This window comes from Struthio camelus, chromosome 2, assembly GCF_040807025.1.
Source record: "Struthio camelus isolate bStrCam1 chromosome 2, bStrCam1.hap1, whole genome shotgun sequence".
NCBI lineage: Eukaryota > Metazoa > Chordata > Aves > Struthioniformes > Struthionidae > Struthio > Struthio camelus.
This window is the reverse complement of record NC_090943.1, coordinates 144,476,956-144,504,580: the sequence shown is the minus strand read 5'-3', so window position 1 is coordinate 144,504,580 and position 27,625 is coordinate 144,476,956. Positions and strand designations below refer to the sequence as shown.

The 27,625-nt window shown below is 40.7% G+C and overlaps 1 long non-coding RNA gene across 1 annotated transcript; it reads right to left on the bottom strand.

Annotated features, from left to right (window-relative positions):
* Positions 1-314: 314 nt before the first annotated feature.
* LOC104148945 (uncharacterized) lies at positions 315-18,477 on the bottom strand. Its single transcript, XR_695234.2, has 3 exons — positions 17,496-18,477; positions 14,216-15,429; positions 315-4,001 (listed from the first exon to the last, which is right to left on the bottom strand). It is a non-coding gene; the product is annotated as an uncharacterized lncRNA (long non-coding RNA).
* Positions 18,478-27,625: the final 9,148 nt, after the last annotated feature.

Below are 27,625 nucleotides of genomic sequence, written 5' to 3'. Positions count from 1 at the left end.
CCAGGTCCCTCTCTGCAGAGCTACTTTCCAGCAGGTCAACCCCCAGCCTGTACTGGTGCATGGGATTATTCCTGCCTAGGTGCAGGACCTTGCACTTGCCTTTGTTGAACTTCATGAGGTTCCTCTCCGCCCACCTCTCCAGCCTGTCAAGGGCCCTCTGAAGGGCAGCACAGTCTTCTGGTGTGTCAGCCTCTCCTCCCAGTTTCGTATCATCAGCAAACTTGCTGAGGGTGCACTCTGTCCCTTCCTCCAGGTCATTGATGAATATATTGAACAAGACTGGACCCAGGACTGACCCCTGGGGGACACCACTAGCCACAGGCCTCCAACTAGACTCTGCGCCATTCACCACAACCCTCTGAGCTCGGCCATCCAGCCAGTTCTCAAGCCACCTCACCGTCCACTCACCTAGCCCACAACTACTTGTGCTTATAACACAGTGGGATGATGCAAAATGTGCTAAGATGAGTGAAGAATTTGTTCAGAAGGCTCTAGAAGGGAAACCAAAACTCAGAGTGAAATGATGAAAAGGGAGGCCAGCTGCAGGTGGATGCTGAGGTGGCTGCATTTAGTCTGTGCCTTATGGAAGACATATACGGCTCTAGAAGGTCAAGCTGTAAGAAAGCTACAAGAGTCAGGACAGGAGATTATGAGAGCCTATAAATAAGTTATGATCCAAGAACTACCTAATAGGATGTGAAGGGTGAAGTGAGGACTTGATTCCAATTCAGTTGGAAAACTTTAAGATTGCAGTAATAACTCCAAAATCCACTTAAGAACTAAAGTGCAAACGAAGCAATATATTATTCGTTTCCCTCTTTTCTGTATTTCTCTTTTCTCCCAGCGTGTTGCCAGTGTTTGCACGTTCTCTTTCAATGTACCCTTCTCTGTCCACAATGATGCTTCTGTTTCCATCCTCTTACTTCCTCCCTAATTTTCCCAGGCTCTTTCCTTCCTCCTGCTTTTTCTAGCTCCCTGTCATTAATGTTTATCTTTTTTAAAAAATATTTTCACTATTCCCTCACTTAGTCCCATGTCCTTTTTCATGAACTCAATTCTAGTGACTGTTTACAGCTTAAAACCATATGTTAAATTCACCACTGACTACTCTTGTTTTTAAATGCAACTCTTCTGATTTGAGCAGCCAGCAGCATTTCATTGGCACAACACTGAAATAACATGGAGAGGGAAGGGAAACGGACTCCCACATTTACAACAGTTAAAATCACAGATTCAGTAAGTCTCAAAAGGAGCTGAAATTCTGCAACTAGTTCCTGCATTGTGCCCTTATGCATCTGGCAGTCTCTCCCCTCTCAGTTGCACTTCTGGCCCATGGGCTCAAGGAGTAGAACGAAAGCTGTAGCTTGCAGGCAGGAGGACATGTATGAGATGCAAGAGGCATCTCACAAGTCACTGGCTCTGCTTACCGGCTGTGCCAAATCTTCCCACCACACGTAGCAGGCTGCGGCACTTCCCTGGAGTCAGGGAGTAAATCAGGACACCCTTGACTGTGAGCTAGGCCGCCAAATGTTTGAGTTTTACCCAGACCCGTCGCCCTCAAAATCTTGTCTGGGTGAATGTCTGACATATGAAAGCCCTTTGATAATGAAACTTTAGGGCCAGCTGTACTTTATTGCCCTGATGCATTGGAATGATGGTTTTCTCAGTGGCTGATACACACCAAAGAGGTCATATCTTCTGTGTTTGGCAGCACAGAACTTAATCCTGATCCTAACCACTTTCTGTTGAAATTTTCATACGGCCAAAATACTAAGAGTTGATGGGAGTAGTTAATAAAGAGGAAGATGACAATGGTCCCACTGTAAACGGGGGGTGGGTATATAGCTGGGCCCAAGGGTGACACCAGTCTAGTATTTGGATTATGCAATAGCTCCTGCACTGCCACAACTCTGCTTCCGGTTGTATCATGTGGCCCTGGGGCAGGATCTACTCTTGAACTACCCTTAAGCTAAAGGCAGATCCATGGCCAAGACTGGTCAATCTGATCTAACATTTTCATGGATGGTCTGAGCGATGAAAGCATTAAAATGACTATGCATGCACCACACGGTCACAGTACACTATGAGCATTAAGAAATGTTAGACAGCTGCCCCAGATGTGGAGTCTGCCTACAGCACAGTGACTAGCTCTATCTGGTGCAATGGGTCACGCAGCAACAAGTGGCTGCTATGTAGCTGAGGTCTATGCTGTGCATCCACAAGAAGGGGGTAAACTCTTGAAAAATGTTAAACACAGTCAGCAAAATACATCAGGTTATATTTTGTATCTATATAGGCAGCCTTAGCAGCATTCTATTGCCACTTTTTTTTTCCTGGTTGCATTGCTTCATTTTTTACCTAGTTTCTTGGGATTTTTAGCACCACTGCTGTAAGGCGTGTGTGTCAATACACATTCTTACGTAGTACCTGCTGCTGATAAATATAATTTATAGATAAATGCTTCCCCTCGAAAAAGGGATGATTTCTTCATCTCCGTTTGTTATGATTGTTTTCACCAACTGTTGTAATATTTTTAAAGCATCTTTGTTTTGATCCAAATATTGGCATAGACGTAACATTGTCAAAATCATGGCTTAATTAGGCACCCCATTTTCAAAGGAGCTGCCTAAATTTAACTGAGGTCAGTGAAACTTCTCACTGGCCCCAGTCAATTAGCATCAGTGATGGTGAGAAGTATCAGTTCCCTAGAAAATTAAGGCTCCATCAAAATCATCTAGATTTATCATTAGTTAAAAATGCCGATGGTAATTTTAATGCTTTCTTTTGAGTCCTGAAATGCAACATAAATGAGACATTTGCAGAACTAATAGTCAGTACATAGTGAACACTAGACTGCTGTCTATCAGTTTATTATTTTATTAATAATTACCACATGCAAAATTAGACTTAAAAATCTATCTCTAAATTTGTAGTTTTATCTTGGGATTGATAACTGATTTACAAAAGGTCTGTAGCATACCATCAGTGTAAAAGCCTCCTTTGCCCTGAGCTCAGTAAGATTATTTTTAAACCCTTGAGAGTTTTTGTTGGTTAGCTGTGAGAGAGTGTGGGAGGATAGGACCAAGTGTGCAATTTTGGAGAATGCAGCTGCCATTAGTTAAGCACAGAGCATGAATTAAAATGTCTGTGCTGCTGAAAATGTTCAGAGCCTTTAAAAAATGCCTCTATTTTATACTAGTCAATTTAAATATATTATTTTTGATTTTTTTTGCAATTTTTCATCACAGAAAATCAGGATGTTTTATGCTTTTTATGTTTTTATGCTGTTGGATTATGTTAAATATTTTTCGTGTGTGTGTGTGTATTCCATATAAAACCTATCTTCAGAGTACATGGGGATTGCAAAAACAGCCAAAGTTAAATATGTCTGCACATCCTCTTCCATATTCATTACATGCAGGCTTTATGAACAAATACTTTCATGCTACTGTCTATAGGATATTTTAAACCTGTTTTCACTAGAAAAAAAACTTTCCTGTTATAAAGGGATGACCATGGCAGCAATCCATCCTAAAATAAGTTTTTGACATTTTAAAAACAGTAAAATTTTTCAAGTTGAGTATGCTATCAGCTGTTTGTTGTCTCCTCTTTGCTGGAGGTTGTCACCATCCCTGTTCTGCTGATATGGAGATGCTTCCCTTCTCCATTTGCTCGGAGCATGACCAGTGGATTCAGTCCACACAGGGCTCTAGTTTCAGGATATCCAGCTGGATCAGGAGTGGCACGATTTCTTTTACACCTGCAAGGCTGTGGAAGGTGTCAGGCAAACAATGAACAGCTTGGGGACAATAACATCTCAAAACCCAGTACAGCCCACCTTGGAAGAAGGTGATTGTCCACAGCCTTGCTTACATTAGCAAAATGGTATTTCTGCTGACATAGCTGCTGCCAATTTCCAGAACTGATGTAAGAAGCATAGCGCTTGGACCTCTGCTTTTTTTTCCAGTCTTTTTGACTTCATCCATCATTGGAGCCTTTGCCTGTATAAAACAAAAATGACAGTGAAATATCAAGAGATTTTAGATCTAGTTGTGACGTTAGACCTTTTGCCTTGAAGAGCATCCAGAATTTTGAAAGCCATTACCAAATGGATCACAGGTCGGCATTTAATAGTAACATAGGTCTGCATTTAATAGTAAATCATTTTAAAAAAGGGGAATCGACTTCTGAGTCAAAGCCCATGATGTATTTCTGGTACTTACTTAACTCTACTAACTGACTCTTACTAATTGACTGCTGGAGTAGTCAGCATGGATTTGCCAAAGGGAAATCATCCTTGACCAATCTGATAGCCTTCTATAACAGAACGACTGGCTGGGTAGATGAGGGGACAGCAGTGGATGTTGTCTACCTCGACTTCAGCAAGGCTTCTGACACTGTCTCCCATCACATCCTCCTAGGTAAGCTCAGGAAGTGTGGGCTAGACGAGTGGACAGCGAGGTGGCTTGAGAACTGGCTGGAGTGCACCCAGAGTGCACCCTCAGCAAGTTTGCTGATGATACGAAACTGGGGAGAGAGGCTAACACCCCAGAAGACTGTGCTGCCATTCAGAGGGACCTGGACAGGCTGGAGAGGTGGGCGGAGAGGAACCTCATGAAGTTCAACAAAGGCAAGTGCAAGGTCCTGCACCTAGGCAGGAATAATCCCATGCACCAGTACAGGCTGGGGACTGACCTGTTGGAAAGTAGCTCGGCCGAGAAGGACCTGGGAGTGCTGGTGGACAACAAGTTAAACATGAGCCAGCAGTGTGCTTTTGTGGCCAAGAAGGCCAATGGGATCCTAGGGTGCATTAGGCAGAGTGTTGCCAGCAGGTGGAGGGAGGTGATCCTGCCCCTCTACTCAGCCCTGGGGAGGCCTCACCTGGAGTACTGTGTCCAGTTCTGGGCTCCCCAGTACAAGAGAGACATGGCACTCCTGGAGAGAGTCCAGCGGAGGGCTACCAAGATGATTAGAGGGCTGGAGCACCTCTCCTATGCAGAAAGACTGCAAGAGCTGGGCCTGTTCAGCCTGGAGAAGAGAAGATTGAGAGGGGATCTCATCAACGTGTACAAGTATCTGAAGGGGGAGTGTCAAGAGGATGAGGCCAGCCTCTTCTCCGTGGTGCCCAGCAACAGGACAAGAGGCAATGGGCAGAAACTGAACCACAGCAAGTTCCATCTGGACCTGAGAAAAAACTTCTTCACTGTGAGGGTGACAGAGCACTGGAACAGGTTGCCCAGAGAGGTAGTGGAGTCTCCTTCGCTGGAGATATTCAAAACCCGCCTGGATGTGATCCTGGGCAATATGCTCTAGGTGACCCTGCTGGAGCAGGGAGGTTGGACTAGATGATCTCCAGAGGTCCCATCCAACCTAAACGATTCTGTGATTCTGTGATTCTGTGGATGGCCGAGCTCAGAGGATTGTGGTGAATGGCGCAGAGTCTAGGTGGAGGCCTGTGGCTAGTGGTGTCCCCCAGGGGTCAGTCCTGGGTCCAGTCTTGTTCAATATATTCATCAATGACCTGGAGGAAGGGACAGAGTGCACCCTCAGCAAGTTTGCTGATGATACGAAACTGGGAGGAGAGGCTGACACACCAGAAGACTGTGCTGCCCTTCAGAGGGCCCTTGACAGGCTGGAGAGGTGGGCGGAGAGGAACCTCATGAAGTTCAACAAAGGCAAGTGCAAGGTCCTGCACCTAGGCAGGAATAATCCCATGCACCAGTACAGGCTGGGGGTTGACCTGCTGGAAAGTAGCTCTGCAGAGAGGGACCTGGGAGTGCTGGTGGATAACAAGTTAAACATGAGCCAGCAGTGTGCCCTTGTGGCCAAGAAGGCCAACGGTCTCCTGGGGTGCATTAGGCAGAGTGTTGCCAGCAGGTGGAGGGAGGTGATCCTGCCCCTCTACTCAGCCCTGGGGAGGCCTCACCTGGAGTACTGTGTCCAGTTCTGGGCTCCCCAGTACAAGAGAGACATGGCACTCCTGGAGAGAGTCCAGCGGAGGGCTACCAAGATGATTAGAGGGCTGGAGCATCTCTCCTATGCAGAAAGACTGCGAGAGCTGGGCCTGTTCAGCCTGGAGAAGAGAAGATTGAGAGGGGATCTCATCAACGTGTACAAGTATCTGAAGGGGGAGTGTCAAGAGGATGAGGCCAGCCTCTTCTCCGTGGTGCCCAGCAACAGGACAAGAGGCAATGGGCAGAAACTGAACCACAGCAAGTTCCATCTGGACCTGAGAAAAAACTTCTTCACTGTGAGGGTGACAGAGCACTGGAACAGGTTGCCCAGAGAGGTAGTGGAGTCTCCTTCGCTGGAGATATTCAAAACCCGCCTGGATGTGATCCTGGGCAATATGCTCTAGGTGACCCTGCTGGAGCAGGGAGGTTGGACTAGATGATCTCCAGAGGTCCCTTCCAACCTCAACCATTCTACAATTCTGTATAAACAGCAGCTCAAAAACACTGAAGTTGCAGTATATGAAATTTTCCTGTCAGCAAAATTCTTGGACCCTGGTTAATCTTAGAATCAGAGCGCTAGATATTACAGGCTTGATATAGTTTTTCACCTGAGTGACTTGAGTGATTAACTTTCATAGGAGCCACAAATCTTTTCATATTTCCAGTATTAATATTCTTTACAGTCAATAAGTTCAACTTTCAGAATTCTGAATCACTTTATTCACCTTTTCCTAAAGATTATTTCAAGTTAGATATTATGGTCCTGTAGTTTGATACCTGCATTAAGGAAGTAGGCAACTCATGTTTTTCCTTTCTCACAATTTTTTATTCAAGGCATACAAGGACTAATTGGATTAAATCTTTAGTTCTTCTCTCCTGACCTTGATTATCGGTCTAAAAAATTATAACCAGTTAATCCTTTGTGTCCCATTAAAATAATTTTTAGCTTGGCTAGTATTGGTCTCTCATCTTGAGACCAGTAGGATATGTTTCCACTGCCCTAATAGGCACTGTGTCCTCTGGGAATTAAATCTTTTCTTCGAATGAAATAAAAAAATATTGTTCAAATTTTGTACAAATTCCTTGCTGCCTTGACTGCTGCAAGAAGAAATCCTCTTCGAAAGTAAAATTTGAGAGAGAGCACCAGCTCTCCTGCTCCATCTTCTCAGCTTTTCAATCTTTTCTGTGAGAGACAGAAATTTGATCTCTACAGTCTATTCTTTCTTTGTCCTTTCTTTGGAGCTGGCCAGCAAACTAGGTCAATTAACATAAATGGCAAAAGTGTCTGGACATCTGGGGAATGACACCAGATTCATTTTACGTAAACTTTCAAGTAACCAGATGGCAAATGATTCAAAGGCCTATCTTCAAGAACCAGCTGTATAGTCCAGTTACCAGACTGGTGCTAAAAGTCAGCTTTTGTAGTAAGAAAATACAGCCAGAAGCTTTGCAAAGGACTTTACATTAAAAAAAAAAAAATCATTACTTTACAGGATATTTATAAAAAGAGCTTATCTGTAAATGAGGTTTAGATTATCAGTGGTTAATTGTATAAAGATGGTACTTTACAAGAACCTGGTTACTACAGTGTATACATCTTATGTATGCAGATTGTATATTCAAAACAGATTAATATTAATTAAATGGTCCATCAAGCTGGAGTGTGCAAAATCAATGGGCACTTGCTGCAGTGTAGTAGAGAGAAATCTAAGACAGAGCCAGCTATGGAAGGAAAAGTGTAGACATTATCTACAAACACAAGCCATGGCACCCAAATTCTGATTTGGACTTCCTCATAGATTTACTGTTTAGTTTGAATGGGAATTAGGTTCAGATCACTCTATAGGTGGGGACCAACTTCAGTGGCCTTCATCTACGCTGATCTCTCATATTTTTAGGCTATTTTTTTTCCCCTAGGAAGTTAGGTTAGAAAGAGATCTAAATCTCATGCAAAAGATTTCTGCTGAACATCTACACTAAAGTCAAAGTGGCATTTAACTAAGTGACACCCATTCCTTAGTAAACGGTTATTTCAGCTGTCTTTGCAGAATATACAAATTTAATTAGTAGAGATTTTATGGCATGGCATTGCTCCTAAAGATGGGATTTTGGTCCTCATGGAACTCTTCCGTGGTCATTGTATTAATTATAGTAAAATGTCTTCCAGTCCTGAAACAAAGCAAGATTTTAAATTAAGTATGGAGTATTAACTCCATACTTTATGAAGTCAAAGTATTTTAGTTGTTTCTATTTAATGCCAGTCAGGCCTAGAAATCCTATCTAACAGGCTCATCTTTTTTTCTTCAGAAGACCTACTTGATAGCAGGATGTCAAAACAAAGAGAGGACAAAGCAGAGCTCATAAATCAGGTCCTTCGCAGCATCAGCTCTTTTCATTCTACAGTCAGCTTGCTGCAAGCATAGCACTGTGGCATAAACAGAAACCAGAGCATACCTAGTTCATATATTGAAATATCTACATGAAATAGAAGAAAGAGATTAATTAGATATATATAATGTGTATTTTTAGTTTCTTTTCTTCCATTGGCTCTTTCCAACCAGGACTGCCAGAAAGTGGCTGGAAGCTTTAGTGGACTGCAAGGACGCAGACGCCTCAGGGAGAAAGTTTTCTCTTTCAGCTCCTTAATCCAAATTCAGAACTTGTCTCTTTGAGTGAATGACTACCACAGGAGCATTAGGCAGAAGGGAAAAGAAACCTTCTCTTAAAACATTATAAGCAATAAAATGAATGATATTTGGTTTCTATAGCTTGTTCCAGCAATAAAATGAATGATATCTGGTTTCTATAGCTTGTTCCTCACTTTTGCCTTGCTTGTCTAGAATGGTGAAAGCTCATTGGCAGATTCTATAAGGGCCAGCTTGTTTGTATATCATCCCTCTGCTGTTGATTACCCAGTGTCTAAAAGGGGATGAGCTCACCCAACACCTTTTCCTGAGGACACTTATGGTATCTCTCTCCTCTATCCAGTCACCTATTTTCACAGAATGTAATTTTCTTAAAGCACCCAGTGCTTTCAAAGTACTGGCTCATCAATGCAGTTTCCCAAAGACCAAATCTAGTGAGAAATGCTACTCAGCTAATTTCAATTCATTGCTTTGGTCACTAACATAACACCAATAACAAAAAAGAGAGATTTGGTCAAGAATCTCAACTTAATAAGATAATTTCCTTACAGAGGTGTCAGGGGAGGATTTATGGAGGTGCATCCACATAGAGGAAACAATTAAGTAGTAGCAGATCCTAGACAAATGAAAAAAAAAATTGAGTCACCTCATTTAATCAGCTGCACTATACGTGACAAGCAGTTCTCTATCATTCCCATAAAAGCCTGATCTACCTGGAATATCCAACATTCTAAGGTGCAGTCATTGTCTTTTGGAAATCTATTTCTTTCTTGATTTGTCATCTAAAGCATCTTTTCTTCCTTGTAGGACTGATATAGACTCCCACGACTATTCATTCAGATGTTTTCTAAGCTCAAATATTTTGATGTCAGTTTTGTTCCGTGAACAGACTAAATATCAAAACATTTTGAGAAATAAAGTTTGAAATGTTTTGAAGTAGCTTAAAAGGTCTCTTTCTCCCCAAACCACAACAAGACATTTCAGCATTTTGATATTGATGTATTTCATTTTCCTGCATTAAACAGAAAGGAAAAAAGTTTATCCAAGGCCATGTGACATTGCCCACAAAGTGCCTTGTGGAACCTGTCGTTCTAGAGGTTCTAAGGGTTAGGCAACATTTCCTGCCATGGCAATATGGCTATGATGCATCATGATGAGAGACATATAGGAGATAAGAAACTGAGACCACAGAGGAGAGGAGGAGCACAAAACGTTTGTACAAACTTATGAAGCGTCGTAACACTCAAATCAAACAAAATGTTTTAGTTCAGTTAGAAAGATTTTCATTTAGATCAAATATGCTCAATATAGTATTTCATTTCGGCTTTCTTAGAAAGAACGTGAAATAGTGTTGTCTGAAAGGTTATAATCAGAGATTCCTTTTTTCTAGGAATACCACTTTGGTTATTCCTTTCCTATGCACAGAAAAACAGGCCTGAGAATGAGGCTTTCCATTTCACGGTCTCTGCATCCACACTGCTGGAAGGAAGTTTCCTGTAACAGATTTGCCTACGAATCCTGTTTTACCTTGCTGCACATGACAGCAAGCCCTTTTGGGATGGAAGCAAGACAACTTTTCTGTTTATCTGTCATTCAATATCTTTGTAAAGTATTATGTAATAATGTGTGTGATGAGCAGACAAGATCATGTCTATCCTATCCTCATGGGAGGATAAAGAAGAAAAGCGTAAAAGAAGAATGGGCTCAAACTTTTTCCCTGAAAACTCACCTAAAGCCTGCACCTGAATACAGGCTGGTGTCAAAATACTGTGGACGTGAAGCTCATTTTGACTAAGCTGCGTACTCAGGTCCACATTAAAAATGCAATATAGATCTGCCCTTAGGGTACAGGCTGAGCAGACTGTGGAGCTTCCAGAGGCCAATAGCAGTTGTGGCTGAGCCAGTAAAAGGCAACAGTGGAAATTATTAATTAGAGTAGTCTGACAAACCAAAGTTTTGGGTAGAATTATAAGACCTTACCCTCAGTTCAGCAACATTTTTAATGTCTGTGGCATATAACTGAAGCATGCAATTTCTGACCATTTTCATTATTTAGAGATATGCTCAGAGTATCTGTTTAACACAACTGTAATTTCAAGCACATCTTCAGTTGACAGTAGAGTAGGAAGGCCAGCCCAGAGTTTAACAGCTTAGCACCTTTAATGATTTTATCTCCAAGACAGACCGCAGTCGTACGATAGGGAGGCGTGAGGAGAATGGAAAGTGCTGCTGTGAAAGAAGGTACATGCAGAAACCCCCGAGGGGAGGTGAACCCTGGGACAGAAAAACTTTTTTCACTGGGAAAAGAGAAGTGAAGAGAATACACAGAGAGATGGGAAAGTTTTGAATGGTACAAAACGCCTGGGAAGCCTGAGTTAGGAGTGCTACAAAGGGAGGGAGACTCTAGCATCTCTCTTTTTTTCTCAGTCACATCTGGAAAATAAATGACATGAACAAATAAAGAGTGAACGTAAGCAAGAGCGCTTTGCTAGAACTGTCAAAAATTGCCAAGAAACAGAGGACTATAAATCATAGTTAAGTCATGCTCCCCATGCAAGCCAAACAGCTCTCATCAGACGGCTGCAGCATTGGGTCTGGGACATGTTTCCCTCAACTAACATGCCAGCTTGCTTTTCTTCCTTCAGTTCTAGAAAGAAGCTATTTCAGAGTTATTTCTCCTCACAAAATACTAAATTAAAGATCCTTTCAGTTCCTAGGGATAAAAATGAGATATAATCCTCAGGATATGAAGCTGAAACATGACCCTCTATGGAATATTAAAATTGTTGGACAAGTGTAATCTTGCCTCCTAAAGAAAGTGATCTTTTACTGAGCTTCCTGAACCGACAGACTGTCACATAGGCTTGTAAATGATTGATGTTTCATCGTGCTGGCAGACTATGGTGTTGGTGGAAATTCAAAGGTTAATCATAGCATGGTAAAAGAATAACTCTATTATATTGATTGCACAGTGTTTGGGGAAATTGATAATGATCTACTACTTTGCATATTCAATTACTTGTTATTTTAATTATCAAATTATTTTTGATAGCAGAATCTTTAATGAAATAACTAATCCTGAAACTAGCATTGTCTTATTATGCAGGAGAGGCTGTAAGTACACAGAATTCAGAGTTCTCTGTGGCCTGCTTCTGCATTTCTGTATTGGATTCTATGGGAGAAGTTTATAAATAGGGAAAAAAAACCTATCTGAAAAAACGAGGATGTTGACAGCAATGTACAGTTTCATGTTTTTAATGAAACTGATTTCTGGTGCCCTTCAATTTTACCATGCTTTTTACTGTACTTGGCATTTGCATAACATTTTCCAACTTCAAATCACAGGCTGCTTCAGAAAGTTTATTACTAGAATCATATTTTCTTTTAAAGCAGAAAATATTAATTTAAGAAACCTTAACTTTTATGAGGTTTTATTAGTTTGGACAACATTGTATTGGAAAAAAACATTTAAAAATATGTCAGAATGACTCATTTAAAGAGTTTATTTTTTGTTTGTTTCGAAAAGGCTATGTGGAAAGTTACTTATTATTTATTAACAATATGGAAAAAAGTTAAAATTGAAAGGCGTATCGTAGAAAAATGAATACTTCCTTAAGCCTTTAAACATTTCCTGGAGTGACAGTCCTACATTATAACCTTCTTTTGTTCATCATATGTATATGCAGACAATGGAAAAATGACGATATTTTGGCTAAAGTTAACAGTTAAGCTCATCAAAAGTTAAGAGTTAAACTCATCCAAATTTGGAATGTTCCTTTCCTTGGACATTCTAACAACTCAAGATTTCCTAGGTTTAAATAAAATTTCAAATTTTGCCACAGAAGAAAACATCACGAAAAAGAAAAGGAAATTCAGCTCAGGTATCCCGAAGTAAACTTACAGAAGAGTTATCATCTAACATTAAAATCATAAGGATTAAACTGAAGTACTGTAGCCTTATTGAACAATTCCAGTTTGTTCCTAAAGATTGCTATACCACTTATATCAGAAAATCGTATGTTCTTGGTTATTTATTGAAATCTCTTAGCAGGCAACATATTTAACAACCAAAGAAATGTATTCAACAAAGAAAAGGCCAGAGGTATCAATGTTTCACTAACATAACATCAAGAGTTTAGCTGAAGCCTAACGTAAATGTTAGCAGCAGTTTGTCCCTTTGATGGATTCCAAAGCTGAGCTTTGGAATAACCCAGGTTCCTCACTGCTTGACCCAAACAAAAGTAAATGTTAAAACACTCAGCTGAAAATTTCTGTAGGAAAAGTTTCAGCTAGCTCTGGTCGGCAGCCAAAATGTTGACAACTGAAATCCGTTCTGAGGTAGTTTACAATGACACTGAGCACACACAAAACTCTTAGATTTCCTTGGAAGTTTGTTCTGTTCTCAGAAATTCCAACTCTCCTCAGGTAAAATATAGTTTACTAATCTCTTCCTGAACCATTTTCAAAGTGTTCATGATACCCTATTATTTTAAGGAATAATTCCTCTCCCCTAAAAGATGAGAAGATTCAGGCGTTGGCCTTTAGGGGCTCTTGAAAACTTACTATTATACTCAGGAAAAATATCCATAATCTTGCATACGGAGAAAATGCAGCATTTTTTGTCAGTGTATATGTAATTCATTCAATTTAGTTACTGCTAATCTTTTTTCTTTACTTTTTTAAAACTGATCTGATGTGTCATATTTACGTACATTTGAAAAGAAGCAAATTTTCTGGTCATACAAAAAAGATTAGCTATATAGTATGGTCCTTAAGGGTTGCAATCTACTTTTAAATCTTACAAAGCAATAGTTTATAACTATGCTAAGTGATGTTTTCATATAATTGCTAATAAGAACATTAGCACTGTTCCTGCACTAAAGTATTGCCTATTATTTAAAAGATAACTTTACATTAACGTGCGAGCAGATCAACAGCGGTGATTTCAGAAAGTTTTCACTATGTGTATAGTTTTAAAAAAAAGAATCAGACTAAGTAAAGTTCGTTTTATAACAGTGTCCTTGTGCATAGGCTTATCCTTATCCAGCTTTTTTAATCACCCTCTCCCCACAGACTCTCAACAAGGAAATGAAAGTAAGCCAGTCAGTTTCAAGGAAATGTTATCTTTTAGGGTCTTTGCAGCAAAAACTGCAGGGAACAGCTCTTAAAAAAATTAAAAAGAAAATAACGAAGAAAAGGCTTTCTATTAAACAAAGAGCAACCCGGAGCTGAACTAGAGATTGGCTGGATTGCCACGTGATTAAGGGCTTGGGTTTACAATTACAAAACCGAGAATTAATTCCTGTGTTTACCAATTGACTTCATCTTTTTCTGCTATAACTCTGTGTTTGTCAGATGAAAGGAAAACACTTTGCTACCTAAGCGGTTCATATGTTGGGAAGGGACTTTTTCTCACTATGCTTTTGTACTGTTGCTACACAACAGCATCCTGGCGTGACTGGAGACTAGGCACTATGGTAGCACACAGTAAAACCCCCACAGCAATATTTATGCAGGCTTTAAGATTTCAAAAAGAACTATTTTGTGGTAGCTAGGGAGAAAGAGTACTTGACAACAAAATGAAAGTTAACCGGCTGTGCAAACATGGGAGATTACCTTTAAGGTCACCAGGTGAGAATTTTTGCAACCAAAGCATAGATACTTCATGGGTTTTGGAGCCACCAAAACGACGATTATCTTGATTACTTCTTGTTGTCACTTCGGATTTAGATGTGCACCTCCTAGTCATACAAAAAGGAAAAGATAACTGTGTAGAAGAGTGCAGAAAAGCTGGAAACGACTTCAAATGTTACAAGGCAGCAATGAATATTTTCTATTTTGTTTCTACGCCAATGCTTGTGGATTTCAGAAGGGAGGAGCCAGGATGAAACATCCCATGGTTACTGACCTCCTGAGAATGGGTGATGCATGCTGTTTCCCAGTTCTGTGGGAATTCATCAATCCCCTTCTCCACCAGTTGAAAATCATTATGCAGATCCTATTTTTAGTTGATATGGTATTTGTTTTTGTATCTTTTCCTGTGTTTCTCCCTTCCCACCAGATTCAGGGCAGGCACTGTGGGAAATTATACTGTTGTGTGATACATATTAATATGCTTCTGTATGTGAAGCAGATACAAAATCTTCTGGATTGAAAGGCTAGGATGGTTTCCTATGGACAAGGCTATTGAATTTCTCTGAATAAATGATCACTTTAAAACATGTAGATCTCTTTAAAAGGGTTTGGATTTATTAAAAAAATATTAAATATGAGAGCGAATCCACAACATTCATTGGTTTGTTGTTTACCCTCACTGTTTGAACAACAGCAAAGAAATCATAAAGCAAAGCTGACCCTGTGCATTCAACTTCCACACTGAATCTGTTGAGCATGAGCTACTGGCTACTAGTCACGTCCTCATCTGTAACACTGAAAACCCCTAATTTATCAATTTCTGATCATGATCTATAGTTGGAAAGCAAGTCAGCCCTTAGCCTTTTCTCTGCTACGCTGAAATGAATGGCACCCAGAAATTTTATAGTAAATGACTGATTAAAGGATTGGAAGTAGTCTCAAGACTCTTCTCTAAACTCCTGACATTTGATGAGGAAAAGGATACAGTCCTGCGGCATGTGCATGGCCTTTGGGTGAGTGTCTGATCTTCACAGCTCCCATCTGCTGTCCTCAATCCTCAAAACAAAACGGAGAGGCAAAATCTGCCAAAGTCCCTTTGACTGCAAGCACAGGCTCTGCAGCTACACTCTTCAAATGTCTCTTTTGCTGCTCCTGGTCACCTGCCTTTCTTCAGGAGAGCCATCGGGCATAGGTCCCTGCAGGGAAAGATGCACTTTTGTGTGTCTTCTCCCAGAGGAGCTGCTGCAGCAAGTCACTTGCAGAGATAAGCACTAGTAACACAGTGAAGGAGGGTCAGCTGACTTTTCCTGATCAATTGCATGCACCTTGTAGCAGATATAGGTAGGCTATACTGAACTACAGAATACACAACAAAAACAGTTGGAAGAAGTTATTCAGCTAATTTTTTTTAGCTATGCAGGTAGACCACTCAGAGCTTGCACTGTTATTTATAGCTTCCCATATCCTCTCACTCTCCTCCACTTTTTTAGCTAACAAATCATAGATATTATATGATAAGTACTTCAGAAATGTAAATTCAAAGAACTGTTACAATAGACAGCAAATATTTACCATTTCCATGGAAAATAATTATACTCTCTGCCTTACTCGGTCATTTTAAATCAGTTTCAGGCCTGACTGGCTAGGCAACCAAGAAAATTATATTCCAGATGTATCTAACTGAAGTCAAGCAACCACTCTTTCTTAAACTGCAAAGCCATAAAGAACATGAGATGCAACATTGACTGTAGTTAAGTCAGTGATAATTTTAAGGCTAAATATGCTCCTCTCTTTTACATTTACATGTCTTCCCTCCAGATGGGTCTTAAAAGCTCATTTGCTTTCGTATCATTTGCTAACTGAATACTGGTGTAACTGAGAACGAGTTAAAAATCGGATCCATCAAAGGCATTTTAATACTCTCATTCTTATCAAGGAATCTTCAATGATCACAAATCATTAGGTTTTCAGTTCTAAGTCCTGGCTGGACAGGACAGCCCCTCCAGCAGCAGCCTCATGTGCTGAGTCAAATCCTGTTCACATTAAAATCAGGAGGAGTTTGTCATTAACTTCTAAAGAGAAATGGCAAAATCCTTTCCACTAAAGTCTGACAAGAATCGAAGGAAGACCTGGCACAGTTACACATCAGAAGACCTCTGGCATTGCCTCTGAACCTTGGAAGAAACCAGATTACATGCAGATGTTTAAGTAAGTCCTCCACTAATGATGAAAAGTTATTTTAAGTACATTTCTGAGGGACCATCTAAAGATTGCGTAACTCTCATATACTCTGTCATGCAAATGTTTTCCAAAACTACATGATTAAATGCTATTAAACTAGCTGTTTTATGGGCCTTTGTTGATGCCAGTTATCAAAAGGGCACTTATGTACTCTACGAAGAAAGTTTATAAGTTTAAAAACTTATGGTGAATTGCTCCAGACACCATCCAGAGATCAAGATGTTGATGAGTATATTTACTCTGCCTAGGTCTTTCAGAAAGAATTAGAAAGCAGCTTGATCCCAAAATTCCCTTGAAGCAGGTATAGAACTTTAAGGAAGTTTATCTCTGGCTTCAGATCTAGAATTTGGATTTTATATCAAGTCTGTCTCTATTAATAACAGGCTAGAATCATGCAGTCATTAACAAAATAGGAGGTAATTACACGACTTCCACACTAGCCTTAACAGGTAAATGAAAAGTTAATCGCATATGCACTCTAACAGTCTTCGTGGGAGGGTAAACTGAACAAATATGTCAAAAGAGTTAAAATAAACAATTTTTTGTGATCTAAGCCCTATGTTAACTTTTGTACTGCGAGGAGCTCTCATACTCATCACAAGAAGAATTTTTAATACTCAGTTCCACCCTTTAAAGAAGATAATTTCCAGGATTTTCTACCAATTCTAGTGCTGGAAAAAATCTGGACAAATTTTTGTAATCCTTAAAGTGCAGCTTTTCAGGGCATTCAAGCCATGCAGAAAATATTGTGAGGTCATCACAAGGGAAGGCTCCGTGTGGGAGAAGGAAAAACAAGCAGTATTTTAATCACAAAATGTGGAGTTGTATTATACAGAGACATATATCCTCAGATGCATTAGTAAAATTGAATTTTTCCGCTCTAAGGATGGAAGAGCCAGAGCTACCATGGGAAAGGGCAGAATCAGCATGGAAAGCTGCTAAAGGTACAATGTCAGCTGCTTTTGCTGCTGTCAGAGTGGTGAAATGGGCACTCTGGTTGGGTTGGTCTGCCTGCACTCACCTTCGTCCTCATGCAGTAGCTTGGCTCTCAGCATGGGCCTTCCTGGTTTTGCCACAGGCAAAGCAAGCAGCAGGGTCAGAGCCATTTGCAAGCTTTCAGCAATCTGTTGTCCGAGGCAGATTTCAACTTTACCACTGCCCATAGCTGGCGATAGTATTTAATCATCAGGATGTCCCTGTGGCAAGCAAGTTACTACTCCTAGCATCTATGCCTTGGATCACCTTTTGGATCTGTGAAGGAATATTCTTGCAATTACTGCATACATGAGCACAACAGAAAAGTACAAACACACATACCTGATGTAGAAAGATCCTCAATTTACTTCCTAACAAAAGACTTATTTCAAGTATTTAGGGCAGATATTCAGTTGCTATAAATTGCTACACAGTACGGACACTCAGGATTCATTTGAAATTCACAGATCTATGGCAATTTTCATTTTCAAACATATCACATGTAGTAGAGCACTACTGGTGCCATTGGTAGCAGCAAGCACAGTATGACTATAATAGCTAGGAAAATAAATACATTTTAGCCAATTTTAGGGCTTTTCTAATTTCCACATTTATTATCAAATTCAGTTTCCCTGGGTTCACTCATTCATAACTATATTGCATTTCTAAAATGGCTTCACATGGTTCTTTGTTGTCAAAAATGTTTCCAGAACCACAGATGTCATGAACAGTGGTGGAAATGCAGTTGTGCAAAGTTCAGCAATTAAAGTATCTGGGCAGCTAACCTGCTCACTTTGAAAATATATGAGTTCATCCTGCTTACTCAGCTATCTTTAATGCTAATCAGATTTCCTTTCCCTTATTAAGTTTAGGCAAACCAGAGACCAGAAGTAATCCCATCTGGCATGACTTGACAAAGCCCGTGTTACGGATGGTGAAGAACAAACAATTGAAGTAGGGGAAGAATTCATGGGTGGACATGCATGCTGCTTATGTCTTCAGGCAAAGATTTCTAAGACTTAAAGAGATTCTGGGAACAGTTTTTAAACTGAAAAAATGCAAATTCAGAAGATTATTTATGGCGCTTGTCTCAATGGGATTTATTTACCACAGCAGCTTGAAAATGTTTTATCATTTCTACCATTTTTAATAAAAATATATTATTGATATTTTTAAAATAGAATCAAATAAGAAGACATTGAGCCTGTGAAACTTGGTCTTCTATTCTTGTTGGCTTAAAACATTTCAATCTCTGCAACAGTAATAGTTATTAATTAACAACACTAATTTTCTAGACTTGTTCAGACTACGTTGTTGATTAAACATCCTCAGGATCCAGTAAGAATAAAAAATGAACTTGTTACGACCTGTCAGTTACACAGACATGACTTTCAGGTAGCAGAAAAGACTTTGAGCTACAAATACATACTGTACTCCTACAAAACATGAACCACACGGCGAATCACCTCTGCTTGAGAAAAAGAGAAACAGTAGAATTAGATGCAACTAGTCATATACATATGAAAGAAACTGATTTTTCATTGTTTAAATTAAAACTTCTTAATAAACCAGAGGAAAAGCAGAGCTATTGCAAGCTGGTCAACACGCATTTCTTCATAAACCTCTGTACCCACACATTTATACAAATATGATCATCATTTGTTTTTCCACAGGCGTCGCTGTTTCCCTACTTTGTTCTAGTTAATTCATACATGAGTTTGCTAAGGTAAATACATAGTCAGAAAGGAAACAAACAATAGAGGAGACAAATAAAGGCTGTCCAATTAAATAGGGTGTCTACTGCTTCCCTTTATATAACACTCTCAGAAAATGTTTTCTGAAAACTATTTGTTGCAGATATCAACTCCTGCTAACACACACATAGCTAATTCTGCTCTTGAAACACTTCAGTGTGAATATTTTAACCCATTTACACCTCGTACATCTGTATAGATCCATTCATATCGGTTGGAAATAGCAGAGATCCAAGTACACATCTTTGCAGAACTCCGGAAAATACTCTTGCTGGGATAAAGGACCTTTCCTTTTTTGGGCTAACCACTCCTTAAACTAAGGCTATCTTTCTTTCTTTTGGGTGCTCTTCCTGCACTGTATGCGTTAAGACAGAGAAGCCTGTAAGAGATCATTTATAAAACCTGCAAACTCAGATGTGCTAGGCCACAGAATGTTCTTTTGAGTCATTACCTTTGCACCGTACTTAGAAATAAAACTTAATCTCTTTCTTGTCTGGTTCATACTATTTACTACCTAAAAGGTGCAGTAATTTGTTGGTTTATAATACAGCACACATCAAGGGCTCCATTGTGTTAGGAAATGTGCAGACAAGGACAAAAAGAAAATCCTTGCTCTAGCAACCTTGCTGTTCTGAGCATTATGTACGCTAAGTTGCAAAAGGCAAATGGCATAGATTGGTAAGGCATTTGCTATATCTTCCCTTGCATTGATCCTTATGTAAAATGAGCAATACTCTCAGTTCATCAGCGGCCAAGCCATAATCATGTAGCAGGGAGTCACAATAGAAGTAAGTCTTGCAGTAGATTTGAAGGAGGCTGTAGGAATTTCTGTGAATAGTACAGAAAATGCAGGATTAAATTTGCAGGAATTGTGTGCAATGATGACAAACTTTTGATGATAAAAGTGGTTCCTTCTAGTCCCATGGCCCTTCAAATGACAAAGGCTCACATAGTGACAGGGACTGCACAAGCAAGCAGGGGACTCCAGCTGGTGCAGCCCATGGAAGAGAGGTTTGCTCTGGGGAGCTCCTCAAGAGTTAATGAACCCCGGGTGCACCAGGGGGGGAGCTACCACACTGTGGAGCTGCTGTAGCTTGGGGGCAGACCTTCCAACAACCCCATGATTGGCAAGACCAGACAAAGGAGAAGTGACACTGCAAACCTGCACCATAAACATCTCAGTGCTGTGGAGCCATTCCCCGCAGCGCTACCCCGTTAATGGATGGGTGCATTGTTGCCAATGGAGCAGCGCTGTGGGCTGAGCATGAGCTTAGCTGGTGATGTGCGCACCGTTTTTGCCTAGAGCCATACAGCTTTGGTATAACTGTGGGCTGGCATTGTTCTAACTGGCTATTAAAGAGAGTAAGCCACATAGGTTTGGTGTGGACTTGGACCCTCGGTCAGCTGGCCTGTGGACCCCAGGACCCACCTGTCAGCAGGGACACCACTGATGTCAACAGCGTGATGAGGAGAAGCTGGGGAAAATTATACTGGAAGGGTGGCCCGTAAAGGGCGAGAGTGGTCGCTGTATTGTGCACCTGTTTATTTAACTATAGAGCTCTGATAGTATATATATTTTCAGTTCTGTTACGTTTCTAGCTTTACTATACTTCAAATTTTGTTATAACCTCTTTAATAAGTTCTCCTACTGGACAAATGATGATCTCTCGAGTTCAGTACAACTAACCCCAGAATCCGAAAGAATCATGGACATCCCTCTATTGGCGTGTCACACATAGCTGAAGGACCAGGCCGTGAACATTCCTAAAGATCTAAGATTGTTCAACCTTAGATAGCCTATAAGCTCAAATAGTTAAATCAGTGGTACAGAAGGAGAGAGATGGCTGCCAGCTTGTGTAGCTGCTTGCGACTCCACAGCCCAAGGAACAGGCTTTCCCTTTATGCTTGGATCGATTAGGAGTGCTGTGGAAAGCTCAAGCTGCTCTCTGTAGAGCCATACAGAGAGAATACATACATTGAGTCTCGATCCCCACATCTTGACAGGGTCAATGGCACGATAAAATGTAGTGACAGCTTTTCTATCTCATCTCCCCTTCCATTAAGCTATTTGCCTTCTAGAAAACATTCATACAGGAACACTTAGTCCTTGCTGCCCGGTGCTTTTGCCACTGCAAGCATAAATCAGAGGCAGCTGTTACACTGGGACCTCACACTTTAGGGCATACCCAGCCCAACCAGGACAACATAGCAGGTGGCCTCCAGGACATCCCTCCAGCTGTGTGCAGGGCTCTGCAGGGCTCTCCCTGCCCCTCCCTCTGCCCTCTTACTGCTACCACATGAGAGAACTGTACCTGCTTAGCTGTATTGCCTTGGAGGAGTTTCTTTTTTGGTACTGTGGGGCAGGACACAGAGCATGATGATGCAGAGGGTGGGAAGTGGCGCACAAGCATCACAGGACAGGGCCATGCAGGAAGCCAAAGCGAGGGCAAGGGTGCATGCCAGCATGTAAGCAGGCAACCAAGAGTAGACTCCAAACCCCACTTTCAAGTAACATAAGAAAATGGTTTGAGTACATTCAAAGGAGAAAAGAATTAAACTGAATGCCTTGCTTTTTGCTGAATGCATCGGTAATGCTTTCTCCTGAGGTGACGGGGGCCTACTTAATTGACAGCCAGAGGCATGAGTTAATTTTCCACCTTTCAACAGAAAACTTAGAAATTGCTATTAAAACAAGCAAAGCCTAACATTTTCTTAAGGTCTCTATGAAAAGCCTGCCTAACATAGGCTGTATCATGCCTTCACAGTAACTTCACATTGACACCTTCTGTTCATACACTGTAAGTACAGACAGGCCTGGTACCACCTGCGTTACTTGTATGTATACAAAGTTAATGTACAGCACAACTGGTTCTTCTGGAAAGTGCTGGGAATCACCATGCATACACTGCTCTTTTGCAGTGGACTTGCTCAGGATTTAGGGACATACACTACATTGGCTGGAAGACCTGAAGGAATTACTCTGACTAGGTTGCTGCATATTGTGAAATCTGGGAGAAATGTAAGAAAAACTCAAAATCCTCCTGGAAAAAGTTTTCAGGTAGGAGGAGAATGTGGTTGGGATAATCCAAATATCCCGTTGATGTATTCTAGAAAAAGAGAACCTTTCTTCCCATACAGAGGATCATTCAGCCTGCCCAATGGGAAAAGGAGAGAGCGAATGATTTCTAATTCTAGTTTCATTTGCTTTTCCTGATCCCACCAATCACTTCTCTCCCATTTCTGCCCGGGATCCACTTGCCCCAGCCCTAATGTCTTTGTTTTCCCACATCTGTTTTTATTCTCGCTCCTGACCTACATAAGGCTCTCCCCGTACTTCATGCAGCATCTCTGTCCCCTCCCTGTGGTCATCCGTACACACCATTTATTTTCTTTTCTGAAAACAGTCTGAACATTTTCTGAATCTTCCACTGTACACAGACTACACCTCCTTTTCTGCTTCCTGACTTCCCCTTCTAAACTCCCCAAATAGCTTTTCCCACAGAGCATAAGAAGCTTTATATTTTCCCTCTTTCCTGCAAAGATTATGACTCCAAAAGCCAGTAGCCTAGGGTGGTTTCAGGGTCATTCCACTTTCCTGTGGAAAAAGCTAACCGTCTTACATAAAAATTGGCAGGAAAAAGGTCTTTTGGCATCTCCGCCTCGTGTTACAGTCTTGGTCCGCAAGTTAGACTCACAGTTCCATGCTTTGAGAACTTCCTTCTTTGCCTCTCTCTCTCTCTCTCTCTCTCTCTTTCTCTTTTTTTTTTTATACCATTTTTAATGTTACTCTCTTTATAGTATAGAAAATGACAAGCATTAGCTGGGGCAAACCTCAGCCATTTGGAAGTAAAATCAAAAACATATTTTTATTTCTTTGAGTTTCTGGAAAACTGTATCAAACTTTAGGCAAAGCTATTTTTGGCAGAGAGCTTTATCCCAGGAAGCTTGCGCTGAAGCTGTGACACGTACGCCTTGTGGTCCCAGGAGGCACCACACTCGCTCCGTGTGCAGCCGGCCGTAGACCATTTTCAGAGCTCTGACCTTTCCACAGAGCTCTACCAGAACTAGCATTTTGCCCTAAGATGAGTTTTGATACCAAGGCTGGAACTAAAGAAGGAAGAACCTTAAAGGTAAAGAGAAGAAGTTTATATCGAAATGTGGAAGGTACATGCCAATATTTTAACTGACTAGTAAAAGCTGGATAGATTTTAGCGACAGGAAAAGAAGTAGGGGTCCCAGTCTAGAACTTAATTTCTGAAGACAAGTGTATAAAATAAACAGAACAAAAGGATGCTGGTATGTGAATCGGGCATGTGAGTGTCAGATCAATCATTCCTGGAAAAAAGTTTCCACTTTCTTCACCTAATTTCTTTTAGGTTTGACCCTTGCTCTGTCTTTCACAGACCATACCTATTAGGACTGACCAGGTTGTCATCTCTCTGATGTAGAGTTTGAGGTTACATTGCAATATTGTGTGTTCAAGTTCAGCAGTCAAGCTATGCTAAAATCGACAGACTCCATACCAAAAGAGAGACGAGCAGTTCACTGCAGAGCTGTTACTTAGGGTCAGTTTCTTCACATAAAGGTCTCATATTCAAAAAGATTACCTGCAACATGCAGAGGAAATGATTATCTGAAATGTTTTCTGCAAGCCAAATTTATTGTAAAAGTTTGTGCCTGCATGTATGTTTGTTTTTGGTATCGTAGCTGTAGTAAATACTGTGAAGTTAAATCACCATAAAGGAGGGAAATTTCTTGGTTAATAAGCGTTGTACATGAATCTTCTACCAACGTAGTATGTCAGCTGGCTAACTGGAAGCCCAAAGGAAGAAAATAGCTCATTTAACCTCAAATAAAACCAAAAGCAGCCTGAAAAGATTTGCACTAAGTAAAAAAAATACAACACACACATGAAAAGCAGAAATCCTATTTCCTGTTTGAAAATTGTATGTAATATTGCTGAACTTAAAATCAGACATCTGGTTAGACAGATTACTTAGCACCTTGGCACAGATGTTCTATATTTTTTATTATAGCGTTTTAATTAAAGAACATTCATCAGTACTCACTCAGCGCAGTTAAGTGCCACTTTCAATGAAGCTACACCCGGAATGAATTTTGTGTGCCATTTTTAATAGCAACATTTAAATCAGATGGTGATGGTGAATGATTGTCACGAAGCCAGTTACAACCTTTTTGTCACTACTGGGTGGAGAAAGAGACAGGGAGGGAACTTGCACCGTCACATCTGTGCAGCAGATGCAGACACACCTTCCACCCACCTGCTATTCCCCCTGTCTCTAGAGGGACAAGAGTAAATGCTGAATAAACCAGCCGGGGCCTCCTCAGCGCCTGCATACTTGGCCTCCGTTCCCAGCACCAGCCATGCCCCACTGCCTCATCCCCGCTGTTTGTATGCTGTGTTCCCGCTGGCTCCTCAGCAACAAGTGTGCTGCACCAGCAAGTGGTTTTTAAAGTGAAAGTGGAGGTTAGAGAAAAGGGAAGGTGACACAACATTTATGTTTAGCTAAGCAAGATAAGCAGGAGGAATTTCGGATAGATTTCAGGAAGACTATCATATGCGATCCAGAGATGGTGTGGAATAGTCCTTCCACAATATGTGCCAAGCAGCCCAAAAAATAAATGCTTAAACATGATGAATAAAGGATAAAAGTTTCAAAGTTTAATTCTACATCCCTGCAAAGTATTTCTGACAATTCACTGTATTCATCTCTCAAACTTTTCAAGCAAGCCTCTTGCAGGTGCAGCACGCCTTCTACCCTGGGCTCAGACTGGCAGAAACTTGCAGAAATGACTAGCACTTACCTCAGAAATCAGCTGGCTGGGTTTGATTTGTAGAGAACTTATAATTTGCCTCGTATCTCTTTTTAAACCCATCACATCCACAACAATGGAAGCTGTCAGCCAAAGCGATTTTGTCAGCCAAATCTGAGACACTGTTCATTTTATGACCACTAAAATTTCCTCTAACTTCTCACTTGAATTCTTCCATGTCTAGGAACACATTTTTTGTTTGTCAAATTCCAAAATATGCATCAACAGTGATAAGAACTTGTCAGCAGAATGGGAAAAGAACTGTGATATATTCCCTGTTTTTCTCTATTGTTTTAGTCTAATGGATGTTTAATACAAAATGCATAAACACTCTAGGTCATTATGTTACAGTCATACCCTCTCTTATGCACTCCCTTTTTTGATCCTATGGGTCTTACTTTCCTTTCCATGCAGAAGCAGTTCTTCAGCAGTAGAAGGAGAAATTTGAGCTTACTTTGGTTGTGGTGGCTACAGTAACTTCTCTAGAAGGTGCACAGTGCACACTTGCTTCAGGCTGAGGGGGCACTAAACCTCACAGCCCCCTGAGACGTAGGTCTGACCTTCAGTGAAAGCTGCCCGACTGGCTCTAGGCAGATGGAGTAAGCTCACGGCAGCCTGAAGTTGGCGCATTGCCTTTAGGTGCTGATACCTATTGCAGGCATGCTTCTACTTTCAAAGAGCTCCTGTGCAGTGCTCAGTCTGCGGACAGTGGCTCACTCTGCTGAGCAGGGAGAGCATCCAGTTAACAGGTATTTGAGGTCCACCTTGCATGCAGGACAGGCTGCTCAGTGATTCCTTGTATTAAATCCATAGTTTGCAATTCCATCCTAAAGTCGTCCTTAGCGGGACACTTCATTTTATGTTTTTAAACATAACAGTCAGTACTGAACCATTAAGGACAGCAACTTCTCCTTTTCCTCTGAACTAGGTGAGGCAAATAGCAGAGGCACAGCCGAGTAGCACAGTGTTCGCCAGTTATTCTACTGGGGCACTCGAGGGTAACTCAGTGGAGCTTCAGGACAATATACACAGTAATCATGCTTATGATTGTTTCTAAAACAGTTTTGTGAATCTTTCTTTCTGCATATATCCTTTCTCTTTAGTCTTCTGAAGGTTTTTTTTCTTTCTTATTTTATGTGTGTACAAAACACAGTATCAGAATTCTGATTATACACTTAGATTCCTGTTATATGCTGGTATAACAGAAAAACAATTGGACAGTTACAATGGCTTAGTCTTTGTACAGGCTTGGAAGATGTTAAGAAATCTGGGAGACTTCCTGTTTTGGTATCTGTTTCTCATAATTTTATCCTGCCATCTAAAAAAATATTTTCTGGATGAAAGGAGAAACTTCACATGCCCTGCTTCGCATGCTGCTACTTTACCTTTTATAACAACAGGAATCAACAAGTTGGATAAACATTTTTTCCACAAGGAAAGGATGAGAGAAGGATGGAAAAAACAACATGTGGCAAGTGTTAGCAAGTTCACTTAATGTGTTATTGGAAGGCATTCAAATACTTGAGAAAAGTAGGCCAAGGAGAGACAAGGACAAAAGTAACAAACACAGAAATTGTGCTAGAAAGACCTTTTTCTCAATGACTAGAAAGATAGATCAGCAGGCCAGGATATTTTGAGAATGTGTCTACCTAAACAAGGATTTGTCAGTATCCAGCATTTTCTTCAGGAAATCATCAGTCTGGCTGTCTGTTAAAATGCCCTACTGCAAGAGTAGGTATAGTTTATCATGAGAGCGTCTCATTAAAAAAAACAAGGCGGAGAAGAAACTATTTGCAGCCAAATGTACTTGAGAAAACTGATCCTGCAGAGAAGCTGGCCATTCAGCAGAACAATTTGCACTTCAGTCACTTTTCAGTCTTCTGTAGCCAAAGCGCTGTCATATTCCAATCTTGCACTGTGCATTAAGGCAGAGGTGCACATTGCTTTCCTCTCCAGGGCTGGGGCTGCTATCTCCTCTCTCCTCCATTTAACCATGCCATGGGACTGCATGGCTGCGTACACAGCAGGGTTTCTGAAGTGAGCTGATTGAAGCAGAATAAATACATGTATTTTGGGGAAATTCCCTCATCCCTTTAGAAAGCTGAGGAATTTTTCCAAATTAAAACAATTGTCTTTGTTCAGGGTGGGGAAGAATTAGCTTTGAGATTTTTTTCCTGATTTCATCTCAGTTTTACCCTTTCACTCAGGTTTTGTATTTTGACATTTCAAAACAAACTAATTTCACATTAGAACAAAAATAAGAACATTTCTTAAAATTACCTTCAATCAAAGGCTGAAACATGAAGTGAAATATTTTATTCAATCCACAACAAATACTCTGTGTCTCAGAAAAAGTCTGGAGCTAGCCGTTTAGAGGCCAATGAAATCATGCACAGTAACTTCTTTCCTATCACCCTCCCACGCTGCCTTGGTATAACATTTCCAGATATATCCTTGAGCCTGGGGGAAGTGACCAAATCATCATTAGTGGCAGCAAGGCAGGGTCCTCACTTTTTCCTTCATTCCATACTATCAGGAGCGAGACATCTTCTTCAGAAGAATGGATTTCTGTTTCTGCTCTCTTGAA